The sequence below is a fragment of the Stomoxys calcitrans genome, chromosome 2, assembly GCF_963082655.1.
Source record: "Stomoxys calcitrans chromosome 2, idStoCalc2.1, whole genome shotgun sequence".
NCBI classification, from domain to species: Eukaryota; Metazoa; Arthropoda; class Insecta; order Diptera; family Muscidae; genus Stomoxys; species Stomoxys calcitrans.
The window spans coordinates 112,379,183-112,399,370 of record NC_081553.1 but is presented as its reverse complement, the minus strand read 5'-3'; the positions used below and the strand labels follow the sequence as shown (position 1 = coordinate 112,399,370).

At 38.4% G+C, this 20,188-nt stretch overlaps 1 protein-coding gene across 5 annotated transcripts in view; it reads left to right on the top strand.

Annotated features, from left to right (window-relative positions):
• The window catches only part of LOC106088861 (uncharacterized), a 431,599-nt gene that overhangs the window by 116,533 nt on the left and 294,878 nt on the right, over positions 1-20,188 (top strand). The window lies entirely within an intron of this gene.

The window sequence follows — 20,188 nt, the reverse complement described above, 5'->3', positions numbered from 1 at the left end:
CTGACTACATGTAAATGCAACAAGTAACCAGCCACCAAAATTTCACCCAAGCATGTTGGGTGAAATTTAGTAAAGGACTACCACTAGTAAAGGACTGGCCAGAACTGAAAGCTGATGTAGGCAACAACTCAAGCTTTTAGTCCATCGTATCCATTTACATAACCACATACCCTCATCCATGACTAGTTAACCCAACCAGCAATACAGCCAACTAGCCAGCCAGTCAACCATCTCATCTCCATATTTAAGATTTTTTGTAGTTTCAGTGCAACAACCATGGCAATTGCTACATTGTTGTGATGGGAAAATTATAAGGACTGTCTTGGCATTAGATTTAGTTTTGGCGTTACTCAGACTCAGAAATCTTGTATAGTATGATACCATAGGACAGGAGAGGGAAAATGCTTACTAGTTGTTGAACTGTTGAAGCAGCCATATTGCTTTAAAAAGCCAAATATTTTGCTAATGTTCATCAGCCAATTCCTCAAAGCATCTAAAAACTAAAGTGGACTCTTTCTGCTTGCCAGTGCAGAACATTTACACAGAATATGTTCTACAGTTTCCCATCCCTTTACACTTGAACAGAATTAAACGCAATCATTACTTTCAAACGTTAAAAGCGGTATTTACATGTCCAGAATAGGTCACATAATCATGGTGGTTCACATCCCACATTTTGTGACAATCTGTCATTCGTTGTCCTAGGGACTTAATCACATAGACCACATAATCATGGTGGGTTCACAGCCCACATTTTCTGACAACCTGCCATTCGTTGTCCTAGGGACCTTGTCACAAAGGATTAGCTCACATTTCGCCTACAGATTGCACATCCTTGGAATGAATTTGTGTTTTCTGCTCTACAATTCCCTGGTATATGTGTGTGGTCCTGCACCAGGAACTGTTCAACCAACTCGTTGAGATATCTGCAATAATCAAAGGCATCTTTTGAATTCAGAAATATGTTATCTGGAAATTTAATTTTTTTTACCCACCACCATAGGATGGGGGTATACTAATCTAAACATGCCGTTTCTTACAACTCGAAATATTCGTCTAAGACCCCATAAATTATATATTTTATTGATCGTCTCGACGCTCTGAGTCGATCTAGCCATGTCCGTCCGTCCGTTTGTCGAAATCAGGATAGTAGACGAACGCGTAAAGCTAGCCACTTGAAATTTTGCCCAGATACTTAATATTGATGTAGGTCGTTGGGGATTGCAAATGGGCCATATCTGTTCAGATTTAGATATAGCTTCCTTATAAACCGATCTCCTGATTTGAATTCTTAAATCCCTAGAAGCAGCAATTTTTGTCCGATTTGGCTGAAATTTTGCATGTAGTGTTCTGCTATGACTTCCAACAACTGTGCCAAGTACGTTTGGAATCGGTCAAGAACCGGATATAGCTCCCATATAAACCGTTCTCCCGGTTTGACTTCTTGAGCCCCTGGAAGCCGAAATTCTGGTTCGATTTGGCTTTTTGCATGCGGTGTTCCGTTATGACTTCCAACAACTCTACCAAGAACGGTCCGAATCGGTCTATAACCTGATATAGCTTGCATATAAACCAATCTCCCGATTTTACTTCTTACAAGCCGCAATTTTAGTCCGATTTGCATGCGATGTTCGGTTAGGACTTTCAACGGCTGTGCCAAATACGGTCCAAATCAGTATATAACCTGATATAGCTCCCATGTTAGGCGGTCTCTCGATCATTCTTTTGCGGTTCCTAGAAGCTTTAATTGTTGCTAGTTTGACAGAAGTTTGGTATGTGGAATAATATTATGCCCTGCAACTAAATATATTTTGTATAAATTTTTAGCAAAATCCATAGTGGTAGGTTCCCAAGATTAAGCCCGGCCGAACTCCCTTTTACTTTTTTTTTTTTGCCTGTCAGGATAGGGAAATGCTTTGTGCATGTGACGATTACGTCTCTCGCCTTATGCCGGACTCCGTTAACAGTACCGGCTTAAAACCCTCCCTGTGTCACCCCTGGGGATTAATTCCACCTCGGACGCCATATCTGATGATTATCCATATCATCTTCGTTGTGTCTGCGTCCAGACCTCCGCATTCATACTCTACGCCACTGCGTTCAGGTCTATCTTCGTCCTGCGCAATACTTGTTCGGCGTATTTCATCACCGCCTCCCACATCCTCTCGTCTTCCAGCATCCTCTGGACTACTATCTAAGGCAAAACGTCACAAATCGCTGTATCCAATTCCCTGCGTCTTTCTACCCAGAGTTCGAAGTGGAAGGATGTGTGTTTAACTTCGTCTGCAACTTCTTGCTCCTTATAAAAGCTACTGCTTGAGGAGACCATTTTTATGCAGGTATTTCCGGAAGTAGCCGTGACTTGTCAACAGTTGAATGGCGTTTTAAATGACATCATATATAAGTCGTCGCGTCCACCTGGACCGATTCTCATTCGTTCATCTTTCTTGGCATCTTTCGATAGTCTCCTATCGTACGGCCCGTATATGACTCATTTGAATCTCAACATGTCCTCACTGGGTGTCGCAATTCGCGGTGTAGAGCCTGGCTCAATCCATTCCTGTAGGTCTATCGGAACTATTCCGGCTATCACAAGGGCTGGGGGCTCCGCCACTGTCCGTTACGATGATATATGAACGCAAACGAGTACAACGTTTGGGAAATTTTTACGACAAACAAAATACTTTTATCACAAAGTTTTGCTTTTATTGCAACCGTGTAACGTTTCGCTTCAACTTATCAAACGTTAGTCATAAACGTAGAATTATTATACGTAACAAACTTTGTTTATTGTTATCCCTTAAGCAGCTTCGTCTACTGTAAGAGGAACTTCCATTTGTTGTAAAACCAAAAACTCTGTAAGTGCTTTTATAGCTGGAAATGATTACTCGTGTGCTGGACCAATAATTCTTGTGTCTCCCCTACTAGAGAGAAAGGGTGAATATCTGAGTGTAGAGACCAGTGGTTGTCAAAAATAGTCACTCTACTTTGTACGTTCATCACACCCATTGATTTGCATAGACATGCAGTTGTGTACTCATCCTTAACACATTCTCACAATCACCAGTTTTTTCCTTTTTAAGTTTTGAGCAAAGAGCATTCAGATTGTAGAGCATCTCGGACGAGTGGGGAGGTAACCTGACGAAAAGTGAAAATTTTTAAAGCTTCGGTACAAATATGCTGGTATGTCCAATGAGAAAAATCATTACAGCAACACACAAATGGGTGCCAGGTAGAAGAAAGCACAACAAGAATTCCTAAGGCACATACATTGTTTGGTAACATTTACGCGATAAAGAAATATCACAAAGTAGGTATTTAGATGTGCGAAAACAACAACAACCGTTTTTAGTTTTATAGCGTACCGAATACAGCAGAACATATTAAATACCATAATAGAATAGTGAAAATGGAAGGCTTTTAATATAATTGTGTATCATAACATCGAAAAAAGTCCAAATATCCTTTGAAAGAGTTTGAACTACCAAGTGAAATCTGCTTATAATTCGTACAAATTTGAAATTGAATTGTGTTACAACATTGAATAGAACTTGGCATCCTCTTCAATATTCACAATCCGTTTTACATATTTAACGTTAAATTTAAATTAATTTATAAAAAAAGAAAAACTAGCTAAACCCCGATTATCATGTTCTATATATCAAGAATGAAAGGTATTGTCAGTAAAAAAAATATATTTGCCAGAAATTTTGGAAGAATTTTTCCCAAAATACGTGTACTTTTATCATAAACAAAGTCCAACGTTTTTCAGAAAGAAGTTTACTTGGCGAAAATCTCCTTTTCACAACTTTATCTCAAATGGTGTCGCCCTTAGTGCGGCTGTGATGTTCAATCAAGCCATCCTCTGAATTTGCCTGTGTATTGCGCTGTCCACCAGACTACAATACCATTTTACATTATAGGTCTGCCAACAAAGTCGGCAGTCTTACATGCTTCACCTTTTTGCAATTTGGGATAGTCCATATTAGTTGCTGACATAAGACGCCTATCCTGTTGCTGGTGTATTGTGATGTTACTAAGGTGCTCTCCAGAATCGTTCATGGAGAAATAAACGAATTTGGATTTAGACCACGTAACAAGCACTATTTCATGACGATGACGACGACCATGACGATGATGTTGAGATGAGCTGCCACATAGTTGCAGAATATTACCTAGTAGTAATACACTTGCATAGTTTACCAGTATGGATGCATATTGTTGAACTGTACAAATATCGTTTGCACTTTTCCTACCATTATTAAAAAGTATCCAACACAAATTCACTTTAAATGAAAGATTTGTATAACAAAATGTTTTAAATATGGGTCATTTTATAGTAAGGGAACAGATAAAGTACTAATTCTTAAACACGTAAGAAAGATGGCTTTCGATTTAAAAAGAGGTTCATATAGGTGAAGAGGTCCCGGAGTATTAACAGATCGGCATTAAGTCTTGTCTCTATTTCTCTGGAGTTTCAAGTTTGGCCGGGCCGAATATTGGGTACTAACCACCTTGAATTCAGCGAAAGCTTTACTTATATTTGCTTAGTTTATATCTGGATTAATGTAAAGAAATGAAATTGGGTTATGACTGATGCTTTAAGTCAATGTGGATCGGTAAATTAAGTTTCGAAATGTTTTAAATAAATTAGTGGTTGAAGATGCACAACAATAAGTTATTATTGAATTCTATTGGCTTAAGATCTTCATCAAAATCTCTCTAATACAATTTACAAGTTCCTGCAAGATGCGATACACTTAAAGAAGAAAGGTCTTCAAAAGTCTGCATACACATTTAGAGAACTTGCTTACATTAAACGTTTCGATTGTAACGAACCAATATGCATATTTCATTCTAAAATTATTGATAATTCTCGTGCTTAGGAAAAAATACCTAATACAGAAATTCAAAGTTAGACTTACAATACGAATGTTCATAATATTGCTGATTTTATATGTATTCTCAAATTTACAACTTATTATTCTAAAGGTTATTTTTCCCTTTTCTTCATACAACTTTAAATATCTTATTGATGTTTTTTCGTTAATACATGCAGGATTATTCATCTTCAAACGCGATGCTGATGTTATTTCTTATCCATTTATTACTCTCTATTACACCCATGATTAGTGTAGATAGAGATTCTAAAGACGTAACTCGAAATCTACTGCATATTTTAACAAGACAAAGAGATGGTTTGAAGATATGCCACATAAATTCTCAAAGTATAGTATACAAGATTGATGAGTTCAAGTATATATTCGAAAATGCGGAAATTGATATAATATGTCTCTCAGAGTCTAGGTTTCACACTCCAATACCAGATAGCTTGATAAACTTTGATGAATATACTGTATTCAGATCAGATAGAGAACGTTGTGATGGTGGTGTTGCTATATATGCAAGGAACACGTTAAAAGCCAAATTCCGATTGAAATCTAATCCTGAGGATCAAACGGAATATATATTCAAGAGCTTTTATCAACTTGAAAAGAATCTTGATTGGTTGTATCTACCTGCCAAACAATACAATAGATTTGAATCAAATTCATTACGTTTTAGAGACCATAACATTGGCATATAACGATGTTATCAAAGCAGAGGACTTTTATTCCAATATTCTTGTAGATTCCAAATTGACGGACAATATGTTAGCACTGGGTCTCTCCCCTACCAATTCTAGATACCCCACTCGTTTTTCGTCAACTGTTAATACCCTTTTGGATATGTTCTTTGTGAATAATACCTCTAATATTTCGCTCTATAACCAAATATCCTGGCGAGACCATCAGAAAACAAGTAAAAGCGTGCTAAGTTCGGCCGGACCGGAATTTTATATACCCTCCACCTTAGATCGCATTTGTCGAGTTCTTTTCCCGATATCTCTTTTAGGAAAACAAAGGATAAAAGAAAATAACTACTATAATATTAGAGCTATATCAAGTTATGGTCCGGTCTGAACTGAATGTTGGAGACAAAAATAGAAGTCATTGTGTAAAATTTCAGCCAATTCAAGTAAGAATTGTGCCCTTTAGGGTCTCAAGAAGTAATATAGAGAGATTGGTTTATATGGGAGCTATATCAGGCTATGGGCCGATTTGGACCATATTTGACACGCATGTTGAGGGTCATGGGAGAAGCCGTTCTACTAAATTTCGGCCAAATCGTACAATAATTACGCCCTCTGGAGGCTCAGAAGTCAAGATCACAGATCGGTTTATATGGCAGCTATATCAGGTTATGGACCGATATGACACATATTGGCACAGTCATTGGAAGTCATAATAAAACACCTCGTGCAAAATTTCAGCCTAATCGGATAAGAATTGTGCCCTCTAGTGGCTCAAGAAGTCAAGACCCGAAATCGGTTTATATGGCAGCTATACCAAGACATGAACCGATATAGCCCATTTACAATCCCAACCGACCTACACAAATAAGAAGTATTTGTGCAAAATTTCAAGCGGCTAGCTTTACTCCTTCGAAAGTTAGCGCGCTTTCGACAGACGGACGGACGGACATGGCGAAATCGACTTAAAATGTCGCGACGAACAAGAATATATATACGTTATGTGGTCTTAGTCGAATATTTCGAGAATTTACAAACAGAATGACGAAATTAGTATACCCCATCCTATGGTGGAGGGTATAAAAATGGTCAGCGGTGGTTTTCCCCTCCTAATGCTGGCAACAATTGTGAGGTACTAGCCATGTAAAACTTCTCTTCAAGGAGATGTCGCACTGCAGCACGCCGTACGGACTCGGCTATCAAAAGGAGGCCCTTTATCATTGACCTTAAACTTGAATCGGACTGCACTCATTGATATGTGAGAAGTTTGCCTCTGTTCCTTAGTGGAATATTCATGGGCAAAATTTGCATTTGCAACCAAATATCTGCCCCTTGTTTCATTATTTGATTTATCTGGCTCACAATTTCACTGTGTCAAAGACAGTGGAGAAGTACCGAGACTTCAAAAATTTTGATTAAACTGCCTTAGATGAAAGGATTAACGAAGTCTATTGTAATATGATCTTATATCTGTCGATGGGAAATGTAGCTTGCTTCAAGATAACAATGGACGTATCTATGATGCAACAGTTCCCATTCGGACTAAGATGAAGAAATCGTATGCTAAGCCTTGGCTTAATTCCACTATTAGGGATTTCATTCGTAACAGGGATCTAGCCTACTCCAGGTGGAAACATTATAAAACGCCTGAACTTCATGAGGAATTCCGCACGGCAAGAAATAAAGTTATTGCAATCATTACTGATGCAAAATTACGATACTGTTGATAGATAATTATTCGTCGTTAGAGACGAAAGGCAAGTGGTGGATTATAAATGATCTCGGAATTGGAAAATCCAAGGCAACTTCTAGTTATCATGGTGATATAAACGAGTTAAATGAAACTTTTGTTAATATTCCGACCTTTGATATAGACTCGACAATGTTGATTGCAGTTTAAAGTTTAGATGTGTATCGCACGACAAAATTTTACATAGTCTTAGATCAGTCAAGTCAAATGCTATTGGTCTTGATAACATTGACCCAAGATTCATTCTTTACCTTCTACCGTATTTTACCCATCTCTTTAATTCAATTCTAATCTCCAGCGCATATCCGACTATTTGGAAAAGATCAAAAATAATCCCAATCCCTAAATCGAATAGTGATTTCCGTCCGATTAGAAATAGAATAGTGATTCCCGTCCGATTAGAAATCGAATAGTGATTTCCGTGCGATTTCTATATTATGTTACCTCTCGAAAGTTTTCCAGAAGATTTTGCATTAACAAATGTCCGAATATCACCATCATGAATCTTTGTTGTCCGATAGACAATCCGTGTTTCGTGCCCATCATAGTTGCGTTAGTGCAGTAGTTGTAGTTTCGGAATCAATTAGAAGTGAAATTGATGATGGCAATGTTAGGAAGCCACCATAGCTCAGAGGTTAGCATATCCGCCTATGACGCTGAACGCCTAGTTTCGAATCCTGGAGAGACCATCATATAATTTTCAGCGGTGGTTATTCCCTCCTTATGTTGGCGACATTAGTGAGTTACTTTGCAATGTAAAAACTTCTCCTCAAAAGAGGTTTTGCACTGCGGCACGCCGTTCCTACTCGGCTATAAAAAGAAGGCCCCTTATCATTGAGCTTAAAAAACTTGAATCGTCAAAATCGAAGACGATCTTGCCATGTCCGTCCGTCTGTCTGTTGAAATCACGTTACAGTCTTTAAAAATAGAGATATTGAGCTGAAATTTTGCACAGATTATTTTTTTGTCCTTAAGCAGGTTAAGTTCGAAGATGGGCCATATCGGACTATATCTAGATATAGCCCCATATAGACCGATCCGCCGATTTAGAGTCTTAGGCCCATAAAAGGCTCATTTATTATCCGATTTTGCTGAACTTTGGAACAATGAGTTGTGTAGGGCCCTTCGACATATTTCTTCAATTTGGGCCAGATCGGTCCAGATTTAGATAAAAGGCGCATTTATTGTCCGATTTTGCCAAAATTCGAGCCAGTGAGTTGTGTAAGGCCCTTCGATACCCTTTTTCTATTTGGCTGCATATCGGTCCGGATTTGGATATAGCTGCCATATTGACCGATGTCTCGATTTAAGGTTTTGGGCCCAAAAAAGGCGCATTTATTGTCCGATGTCACTGAAATTCGGGACAATGAGCTAGGTTAAACCCCTCGACATACTTCAGCAATATGGCACATATCGGTCCAGATTTGGCTATAGCTGCCATATTGACCGATCTCTCGATTTAAGGTTTTATGCCTAAAAAAGGCGCATTTATTGTCCGATGTCGCCGAAATTTGGCACAATGGGTTAAGCAAGGCCCTTCGACATCTTTCTACAATTTGACCCAGATCGGTCCATATTTGGATATAGCTGCCATATAACCGATATCTCGATTTTAAGTCTTGGCCCCGTAAAAGGCGCATTTATAATTCGATTTCACTGAAATTTGAAACAGTGACCTATATAAGGCTTTTCGACATCCGTGTCGTATATGGTTCAGATCGGTTTTTTTTATTGTAGATATAGCTACTTCAAAGACCAATATTTTGTTATACACAATTGAACACTGACTTGTACTTACAGCGGTCAAAAAAAGTATTCATCATTAGCAAAATTGATAATAAATTCACTTATTTTGGGTAATTGAAGAAAATTTAAAGTAAACAAATAATGCAGTTTTATGCAATAGTTTATTTTTCGTAATATGTTTTAAAATAAATTCAAAAAATAAATTTAATTAGCGCAAAAAATGCAATTTTATATAATAACACCAAAAACAGAACAAAAAAAGTATTCATCATTGATGTGCTATCATCAAAGTCAAATTCAAATATTATTTGGGAATCCCCCTTTTCTGTTTTATTTAGTAAAGGAGGCTTTGCCCTTGACAGCAAATATTTAATTTCATTGAAAATATAGTTTTTGTCAAAATGGGTCGTAAGCAAAACGAGGTTTCTGATGAGGTAAAAGTTTTGATAATAAAACACCACAGGAATGGTTTAACTCAAAAAACTATCAGTGAAATATTAAATAGACCACGATCTACTATACAATCCATCATCAGAAAGTGGACAGAAACGAAAACTGTTGACAATAAACCAAGATCTGGTCGACCAAAAGCACTTTCAGTTGGAGATGTGCGTTGGCTAGTGCGGCAAGTTCAGAAAACTCCGAAGACAAATGCGACCATTCTTCGTAAAAACACTATGGAATATTTAGGGAAGGAAGTTACTACACAAACAATTCGAAATACACTCAAAAGGCATAGTTACAGAGGAAGAACTGCACGTAAGAAGCCCTTTATAAATAAAATAAACCGAGTGAAAAGGCTAAACTTCGCAAAAATGTATGTAAAACAGCCCGAATCATTTTGGAAAACAGTCATTTTTGTAGACGAGAGCAAGTTTAATCTTTTTGGGTGCGATGGAAAGGTCATAGTGTACAGAAAACCAAATACAGAGCTTGGAGAACGAAACACAGTTGCTACTGTAAAACATGGTGGAGGTGGTTTAATGGTTTGGGGGTGTATGGCGGCTTCAGGAGCGGGAAATCTTGAAATTATTAATGGAGTAATGGATCATAAGTATTACATTGACATTTTAAAGAGGAATTTAAAAGATAGTGCTGTAAAACTTGGGCTTGGTAATAACTTTCAATATTATCAAGATAATGACCCCAAACATTCTGCTTTAAATACCAAGATGTGGATGCTGTATAACTGCCCCAAAGTCATTAAAACTCCTCCTCAAAGTCCCGACTTGAACCCAATTAAACATCTTTGGGAACATCTCGAACGCAAATTGAGAACGCGCAATTTTTCGAGCAAGAGTCAAATGCAACAGGTGATAATGGAGGAATGGACTAATATAGACCAAAATATAACCGCTAAATTAGTCCAATCGATGTCAAACCGTTTAAAAGAAGTTATAAGACGCGGTGGTCGAATAACAAAGTATTAATTTTTTTAAATTATGTTATTTATTTTTTTGTTTTTTTGCAATGATGAATACTTTTTTTGTTTAATTTTTTGTGTTCAGCTGTAAAATGGCCCTTTTTGTTCCAATAAATACTATTTTTTTCTTTAAAAACAATGAAATTGTGTACATATATATCACACAAGCACTACTGCATCATTAGTTTAATATGTTTTTATTCCAATTGTCTTTTGTAGACTTATTAAAAAAAAAACATTGAATGATGAATACTTTTTTTGACCGCTGTATAAGTATTTGATCCAAATCGTAACATATTTCGATATAGCTGCTATGGGGCATTAAGTATGCATTTTTCACCGGATCTTGACGAAAGATGGTTTACATATATACCCGAGGTGGTGGGTATTCAAAGTTCAGCCCGGCCGAACTTAACGCATTTTGACTTGTTTTTGATATAAAATTCTTGTACTTGACCGCCATTTGTGTGTTGCTCTAATGATTTCTGTCATTGGACATACCAGCTGTTATGTACCGATACTTCAAAATTTTTCACTTTCCGAGTTTACCACCCGTATTCGTGCGAGCTGCACAATATTCTGACTGCTCTTTGCTCAGGGAAACAAAAAAGCAAAAAATTTAGTGTGTGTGCATGTGTCTCTACCAGTAAGGAGCACACAATCGCTATTACTTGCAAGTCTATGGGTCTGCTTGGGATTATTTTCTTGTGAACGTACTAAGTAATGAGCAAAATAGTAAGTATTTTTGCCAACCACTGGTCTATACGCTCAAATACTCATCGTTTCTCTCGAGGAGGAGAAACAAAAAAGGAATAATGATTGGTCCAGTGCACGAATAATCGTTTGCGGCTATCGAAGTACTTTTGCAATTAAAGAGTTTTTGGTTTTACAACAAGAGGAAGGTGCTTTTACCGTAGACGAAACTGCTAAAGGGTTATCGATAAACAAGGTTAGTTTCATTCAATAATACTACGTTTATGGCTATCGTTTAATAAGTTGAAGCGAAACGTTACTCGGTTACAATAAAAGCAAAACTTTGTGATAAAAGTATTTTGTTTGTCGTAAATATTTTCCCAAACCTTTTATTTTTTTGCGTGTGCTTCGGGGTGCATTTGTCAGCTCTTTAGCCTTTTTGTATACCTTCGAAAGACCCATTTATGATTTGCTACTTGAACACGCTATTTGATCTACATTCTTCTGATATTAAGATTGAAAAATAACATTATATCCTAAACTAGCCGGCCGTTGCTCTCCGCATGTGGAAAGAACACTATGTGTCGACACCAGTATATTTTTGCGGAAGAAGCCTTTTTAGTTCATAGAAAATCTAAAGTAGCTCAAGCAAAAAATATCTCAACAAATTATTGTACAATTATTTTTCTGCTTGGTTAAATTTGTAAGTCTGTGAAGTGAAAAACTACTTTGCCGAAAATCACTTTGTTGTGTGTTTCATATTTCGTTTAAGTTTCAGGAAAAGAAATTTAAACTCATCTGTTTTAATTGAATGTTTTTGGCAGGTTTTATTTTTTAAAGCAAATTTGTGATATTGATTTCTGTTCATTATTTTTAATAATTTCATCATACGTGCTCTTTAATTATCATCATTTTCCCAATTCATTTAATTTCCAATGAAATACGAGTATTTTAGAAATTTTAAATGGTTTCACTTAAAATAGTTTATTTGGTGAAGTGTGAATTATTCACTCCCACACATGGGCATGCGTTGCGAATTATTTCATTTTTTCATTTGATAGCGGAAATATTTGACTAAAACTGCCATTCATTTGTGTTCATTTTAAAGTCATCTCAATTCTGTCAAACCATAAAAATATGAAATCAAACTTCTTTGCGGTGGTTGACCGAAACCAACAAGTGGAGCTGCATAGTTAAGTTTTTAAAGCAGTTTTAATGGGTTTTTAAACAAACATCGAAGATGACAAGACATAACAATTAATATGACAACTTGCAAAAAATTAATGGTGTAGATAATTGTGTTTGACACAGCTGACTCAACTGACTGACTGGCTGATTGATTGATTGTTGGAAGAAGTTGGGATATTTTGACATAATTAGTGGATTAAATTCATTTTTAAATCAAAAGCACTTCAAAACTTGAAAAATTGCAGTTATCGAGTTGAAATATGTATGAAATTTTAATTGAATGGAATAATAATTAAAAATACTCTTCTTCTTCTTTAATTGGCTATGACAGAATATTTGTCCAACTAGCCGAACGTAGAACAGCCTCCCATAAGCCTTGATCTTCTGCGCTCATTCTAAAATCTCTGACACCAAGTTTCGAGGTGTCTCCCCCACCACTTGATCTTTCCATCGGCCTTTTGGTCTTCCCGCTTTGCGTGTACCATCGTGTTTGCCTTCAAAAGACTTCTTTGCTGGAGCTTGTTCATCCATTCTTACAACATGACCTAGCCCACGCAGCCATTGTATTTTGATGCGTATAACTACGCTATCGTCGTCATACAGCTCGTGCTTCATACGTCGCCTATATTCTTCAATAACGCAAACTGGTCCATATATGAAGAATCTTTCTCTCAAATACTCCAAACACTGCCTCATCTGCTTTCACAAGTACCCATGCATTAGAACCATATAACAGCACGGGTAGTATCAGTGTCTTGTATAGTGTAATCTTCGTGTGTGGAGAGGTGACCTCGTCTCTAAACTGCTCTTGGTCCAAAGTAGCATCTGTTTGCCGGTATTATTCTTCGCTTAATGTCAAAACTGGTGTCATTCGTTTCGGTTACGGCGGTGCCGAGGTAGATAAAGTTCTGACTGTCTCAAAGTTGTGGTTCCCAACTTTCTCCATTTTCTTTATGTGCTCGGTTGTGCAAGGCGTTTTTGGAGTTGAAACCATCCATTTCGTCTTATTTCCATTTACTGCCAAATCCATTTTCTCTGACTCTCTTTTGATTCTTTCAAAGGCTGCAGTTACTACTTCCGGTGACCGACCTATGATATCGATGTCGTCGACATAGACGAGTAGCATGTGTTCTCTTGTGATTAGTGTGCCATATCTATTCACATCTTCATCTCGTATAGTCTTCTCCAGCAGGATATTAAAATCACACGATAGGCTGTCTCCTTGTCTGAAACCTCGTTTGGTATTAAGTGGTTCGGAGAGATTCTTTCCTATTCTTACTGAGGACGGCGTATCAGCAAGGGTCATCCTGCAGGGTTTTATTAAAATACTATGCATACTTAAAGTAATATTTGGTGCTATGAGTGTCTTCTTCGGGAAAGGAAATCAGCCTAAGAAAAGTTCTGGATGACCGGAGAGATTCCCAATATTGGGAAAGAGGTCCGCAGACTTTTTAACAGAGCACGTCGTAGAAAAGCGGAAGTTTATTGTGATGTGTATTATACACGGCTCAAGGAGTATAAAAGATAACCAGAGCGGCAAACGTGCTTCCTGGAAGCATTTCTGCGAACAGGTCGATAGCGTTAATGATGACGCCAAGATAAAAAAGTTTCTTTCAAAACCCATGTCCAAACTGAAACTTTAGTAGACGACATGGGAGTGGGAGCAGAGACAACGGAGCACATGTTGAGGCTTTTGATGAAAACGCATTATCCACAAGATACGACGGGACTCACGGAGACACCGAAATCCTGGATTAATGAGATTGATCGAAAGCTTATCATTACAGAACTTATGGTAAAGAAACCCTGAGGTGCTGCAAACTATTTAAGTCACCCAGGCCTGATGGAATATTTCCGACGTTACTACAGAAGTGGGCTGCCTATCTGGCGCCCCACCTGGCCAATATTTTCACAGCGTGCCTGGGACTTGCATATACTTCGAAAGACTGGCAGGAGGCAAGGGTGGCATTTATACCCAAGTCCAGCAAAACAAGTTATGCTACACCTATAAGCCTTACGTCCTTCCTACTCCAAACCATGGAACGTATTGTAGACACCATGATCTCAAAGAGTAGGACATCCAAAAAGCTACTTAAATACAAGCAGCTGCCTATATCAAGGAAAGTTCGGTGGAAACCGCCCTGCACAAGGTTGTGCATAAGATAGAAGAATCATTCGATGCCAAAATGTACACACTGGAGGTATGCATTGACATCGAGGGCGTTTTTAACAATGTGTGGACCTACACACTGATCCTTAGACCAGTACCGAGTGGACCCGGTCCTTAGAGATTGGATAAACCATATGCTAAGGAACAGGAGAATAAATTGTGAGTCCCATGACATAAATATAAGGTAGAAAGTGGCACAAGGTACGTCACAGGAGAGCATTTTATCGCCATCACATGGGCGACCACCATAAATGACCTATAACGGATGCTGACTGAGGAGGGATTTGAACTCGTCTGCTATGCAGACGATGTTATAATACTTCTAAGGGGTAAGGATCCCAACCAACTATGCAGAAGGGCCGGAAAGGTCTTGCATATGGCATATGACTGGGCTAGACCCAGAGGTCTCAATGTTAACCCAGAGAAAACTGAATTATGCCTGTTCACGAGGAAGACGAAGGTGGGCCAATTTAACGCACCACGTTTCCTCAATAAGACGATTTCGATATCTGACAAGGTCAAATACTTAGGTGTGATCTTGGACAGGAAACTGAATTGGAAATGTCACATTCATGAGCGTACTGAGAAGGCTCACAGATGTTGGGGACTATGTCGACGGGCCGTAGGCTCGAAATGGGACCTGAATCCTAGGACAGTCCACTGGCTCTACAGGAGCGTGGTTAGACCAATACTTACGCCCCAGTGAACTGGTGGACTGCTTTGGAGAAAAAGTGCAACATAAGGACACATGCAACAGGTTCAGAGAACATGTTGTCTTGGCATAGGCCGAGCAATGATAACCAGGCCCACTAGGTGACTGGAGACTATTCTAGATATCCGACCCATTGACATACAGATTAAGGGTAAGGCAGCCACTGCCGCTATCAGACTTAAGGCGATGGGAGAATGGGTTTAGGATGGGAGTAGCTCATACCATCGCGGTATACCTGGAAGGAAGGGAAGAGGTTTCCGATCGGATACCTGAGATGAACCTTGAAATCAAGTGCGAGGCATTGTTGCCATCGGCACAATCGTGGATTGACGAAACCCTAGTATTGCCATCTAGAAGATCATGTTACATGGATGGATCAAAGCTAGAGGACAGAGTGGGCATGGGGGTTTATATTGAAAACCCAGGGACTGAGATCTGTTTCAGACTGCCTGACCATAATACGGTCCTGCAGGCGGAGATCCGGGCGATCGCGGAATGTGTGAAGTGGTGTGGTGCTAACGGGAGGACGTCGAGTGTGAACATCTTTACGCACAGTAAAGAGGCTATAAGGGCAATAACAACCAAGTCGGTAAGGTCACGAACCGTTTTGCAGTGTAAGAAGGAGATTAACGTTTTATCTGAGAATGGCAAAATCCACATGGTTTGGGTACTGGGCCATAACGGAGTAAGGGGGAATGAAACGGTAGACGATTTGGCGGTGAAGGCCAGAGGACTGCCATCAATAAACTTGGCTAACCCGAAGCCTTTTGGGGCGACGCAGTCCGAGTAAAGGACGTGGGCGACGAATGCTCATACAACCCTGTGGAGCAGCGTCGGCAGGACGGCGAAATTCCTATGGGGGATCCAGATCGTAAGAATATGAGGCTATTACTGAAAGGAAGGAAGAAGGAGGTCAGTATATGACGCGAAACACAGGTGTACAAGCCAACTTATGTGAAATCGGTGCGGCAAGTGATAGCATGTGTGGGGCATGCGGAGAAGATGATGAGACGTTGGAGCATTTATTTTGTCATTGCCCGGCTTTCGCTTCTAACAGATACCGGCACTTAGGTGGAGACACAATACCAGACATGAACCAACTTAGGGGAGTGGCGTTGAAAACAATTAAGGATTTTTTAGATAGCATGGAACTCCTAACTTAGATTTTATTTTTCGAGGTTAAATTTTTTTAATTTTTAGAGCGCACAACAAGCCGATTACTGGCTTTTGCGTATATCCATAGTGGCATGGGTCGGATTAATATATGCAGCACCTTTTTAACATAACCTAACCTAGTGTTATGAGTACTAAAACCACCCTTTCCCTTAGGAAAAGGGTAGTTTTGGTACATTTTCCTTTAGTAAAAGTGTAGTTTTAGTACTCTTTCCTTAAGGAAAGCGCAGTATTAGCACTCCTTCCTTCAAGAAAAGATTGTACTTTTTCGTTAAGAAAAGAATGGTTTCAATACTCTTTCCTTTAGGAAAGGATATTTTTAGTATCCTTTCCTTTAGAAAAATGGTAGTTTTAGTTATTTTAGTAACCTTTTCATTAGGAAATGGAAGTTTTAGAACCTTTTCCTTTGGGAAAGGTCAGTTTTAGTACCTTTTTCTTCAGGAAAGGATAGTTTAAGTACCCTTTCAGGATAGTTTAAATACCCTTTCCTTTGGGAAATATTAGTTTTTTCCTTTAGGAAACGGTAGTTTTTTTATTTAGGAAAAATAAGTTTTTTCCTTTAGAAAAGTGTTTGGCGGTTTTAATAACCTTTTCTTTAGGAAAGGCTAGTTTTTTAACGGAAAGGTTATTTTGAGTCTCTTTCCTCTAGTAAAGGATTATTTTAGTACCTCTCCCTCTAGGAAAGGTTACTTTAAGTACCATTTCTTCGAGGAAAGGATTGTTGTAGCACCCTTCAGCTCGGAAAGTGTAGAATGTTAGTCTCAGTACTTACTTAGTACGTAGTAGTATCCTCTAGTAAAAGGTAGTTTTAGTACCCATTTTCTAGGAAAGAGTAATTTTAGTACCTTCATCTAGAAAAGATTAACTTTTATACCCCTTCCTCTAGGAAAGGGTAGTTCTAATACTCCGGGAAGTGTAGTTCTCGGAAAGTGTAGTTCCTCTGGGTATGATAGTTCTAATACCACCTCCTTTAGGAAAGGATAGTTCTAATACCCCTTCTTCTAGAATAGGGTAGTTCTAATACCCCTTCTTCTAGGAAAGGATAGTTCTTAAACCCCATCCTCTAGGAAAGGGTAGTTCTAATCTTCCTCCAGGATAGGGAACTTTTAGTCCCCATTTTTCTAGGAAAGGGTATTTTTAGTTCCCCTTCCTCTAAGAAAGTATAGTTATAATATCCTTTCCTCTAGCAAAAGCGTAGTTCTAATACCCAGTCCCCTAGGAAATGGTAGTTTTAATACCCATTTCTTTTAGGAAAGGGTAATGTTACTCCTCCTTGCTCAAGAAAAGTTTAGTTTTGGTACCCTTTTCTCTACGAAAGAGTAGTTCTGGTACCTCTTGCTCTAGAAAAGGGTAGTTCCCCCTCCTCTTGGAAACTTTAGTACTAATACCCCTTCCCTCTAGGAAAGGATAGTTTAGTACCCCCTTCTGCAAGACTAGTCAGGTTTAGTAACCTTTTCACTAGGAAAGAGTATTTTCAGTATCACTTCCTCTAGGAAAGGGTAGAGTTATTACCCCTTCCTCTAAGACTTTGTAGTTTTTTAGCCCTTCCTGTGAAAAAAGGGTTGGTTTAGTGCCCCTTTCTCTATGAAGGGATAGTTTTAATACCTCTCTTGCAGAAAAGGGTAGATTGAGTACCTCTTCCTCTAAGAAAGGGTAGATTTAGTTCCCCCTTTCTCTAGGAAAGCGTAGTTTTGGTACCCCTTCTTCTAGAAAATGGTCCACTTTTTCTTACCTCCCGATAGCTTTCGGCAAATTTTCTCGTGTTAGCGAAGAACACTACAGAAGTAGGAGCCCAAAGAGCCATCCCGTTTGGTAAAATTTGCAAATTTTTGCTCATGAACATTCCACTAGGGAACAGGGCAAACTTCTCACACATCAATGAGTGCAGTCCGATTCAAGTTTAAGCTTAATGATAAGGGGCCTCCTTTTTATAGCCGAGTCTGAACGGCGTGCCGCAGTGCGACACCTCTTTTGGTGAGAAGTTTTACATGGCATAGTACCTCACAAATGTTGCCATCATTAGGAGGGGAAAACCACCGCTGAAAATTTTTTCCAATGGTCTTGCCAGGATTCGAACCCAGGCGTTCAGCGACATAGGCGGACATGCTAACCTCTGCGTTACGGTGGCCTCCGTCCCGTTTGGTGCTCACAGTTGTCCCGTGTCGGTCGGCATTGTATTGGGTTGCCCAAAAAGTAATTGCGGATTTTTTAAAAGAAAGTAAATGCATTTTTAATAGAACTTAGAATGAACTTTAATCAAATATACTTTTTTTACACTTTTTTTTCTAAAGCAAGCTAAAAGTAACAGCTGATAACTGACAGAAGAAAGAATGCAATTACAGAGTCACAAGCCGTTGAAAAAATTTGTCAACGCCGACTATATGAAAAATCCGCAATTACTTTTTGGGCAACCCAATACTAAATCTGGGTTTTCCTAAGAGAAATAGTATTAAAACTCCCTTTCCTGAGGGAAGGGGTACTAAAACTATCCTTTGCTAAAGAAAAGGTTACCAAAACTGACCTTTCCTAAAGCAAGGAATGATAAAAGGTGGAATCAGGATATGGCCAGTGTTGCCACTCAAGAAAATTATTTACTACCAACATTTAAGAAAAACCCTACCAAGCCCGAACAAAACCTGCCAAAAATGCGATATATGTTTCTATATACACCACCGAACAGTTTGCTACATTGCAACACATTAAATTATACATTGTCGTTTGTTAAAATCACTCTATTGCCTAAAGTTCAAAGATGACCTATATCTTGATATAGCACCATCTGTACCGATCTACCCAGAAGAAATCTTGAGTTCATTAAAGTCGTTTATATTTTTGCCCCGATTTCAATGAACAACTGTGCCGAGTTTAGATAAAACAATATCCTGATTTAAGGGTTTGTTCATAGAAATACGCTTTTACTACCCATTTTCGCCGTTACTGTACGTTGCATACACCCCTTAACATCTATGTATGTACTAGATTTGAACATATTTGTATGCAGCTGCCATATAGCCCTATTTTCCGTTTGAAGGCATTTAACAGATGAATTTTGAATGCATAAAATCGCATTTCTTACGCAGAATTTACGAAATGCGGAAGAGATCCCTTAACACTCGTACCAGTTACTGTCAAAATCAGAAGTTACGCCCTTTTTTCTACAATTTAAAGCAAAGAGATGCCATGTATCATTATTTGGTTCTCAAAATCCATGGTTTCATTCTGCACTTTTATCGAATACATACTCAGAAAAAAATAATTTTGAAAAACAACAACTTGTGTTGAAAAAACGACGACGAAATTTGTTAACTTTTCTGCAACAATTTGCTTTGAATTTCAACAACACAAAGTAGAAATTTGTTGTTGAAAGACACTCTTTGCAAGCCAACTTATAACAAAAAAAACCACAATATGTCCATAAGCAAGACAAAAAAAACCATTCAACCAACCATCCATCATATGTGGGTTTACAGCTTCGGCTCGCATTGCTTGTCTCGTTCGTTTACTCCTTATTTCGGTAGTCTTGCACGCATCCTCTGTCCTACCGACATCACTTTATTCATGATAAATAACTAAATAAGCTTTATTTAAGTTTTACATACAAATTCGGTAGTTTTTTTCACAGTTATTTTTTTCTGTGCAGAATCGACAAGAAGTGAAATAATTTTGACTTATACGCGGCAACTTTTTCAGTAATTACCTTTGAATTTATATGTCGGAAAAACCTACCAAAAATTGAGGGCAGCCTACCAACCTAACAAGAG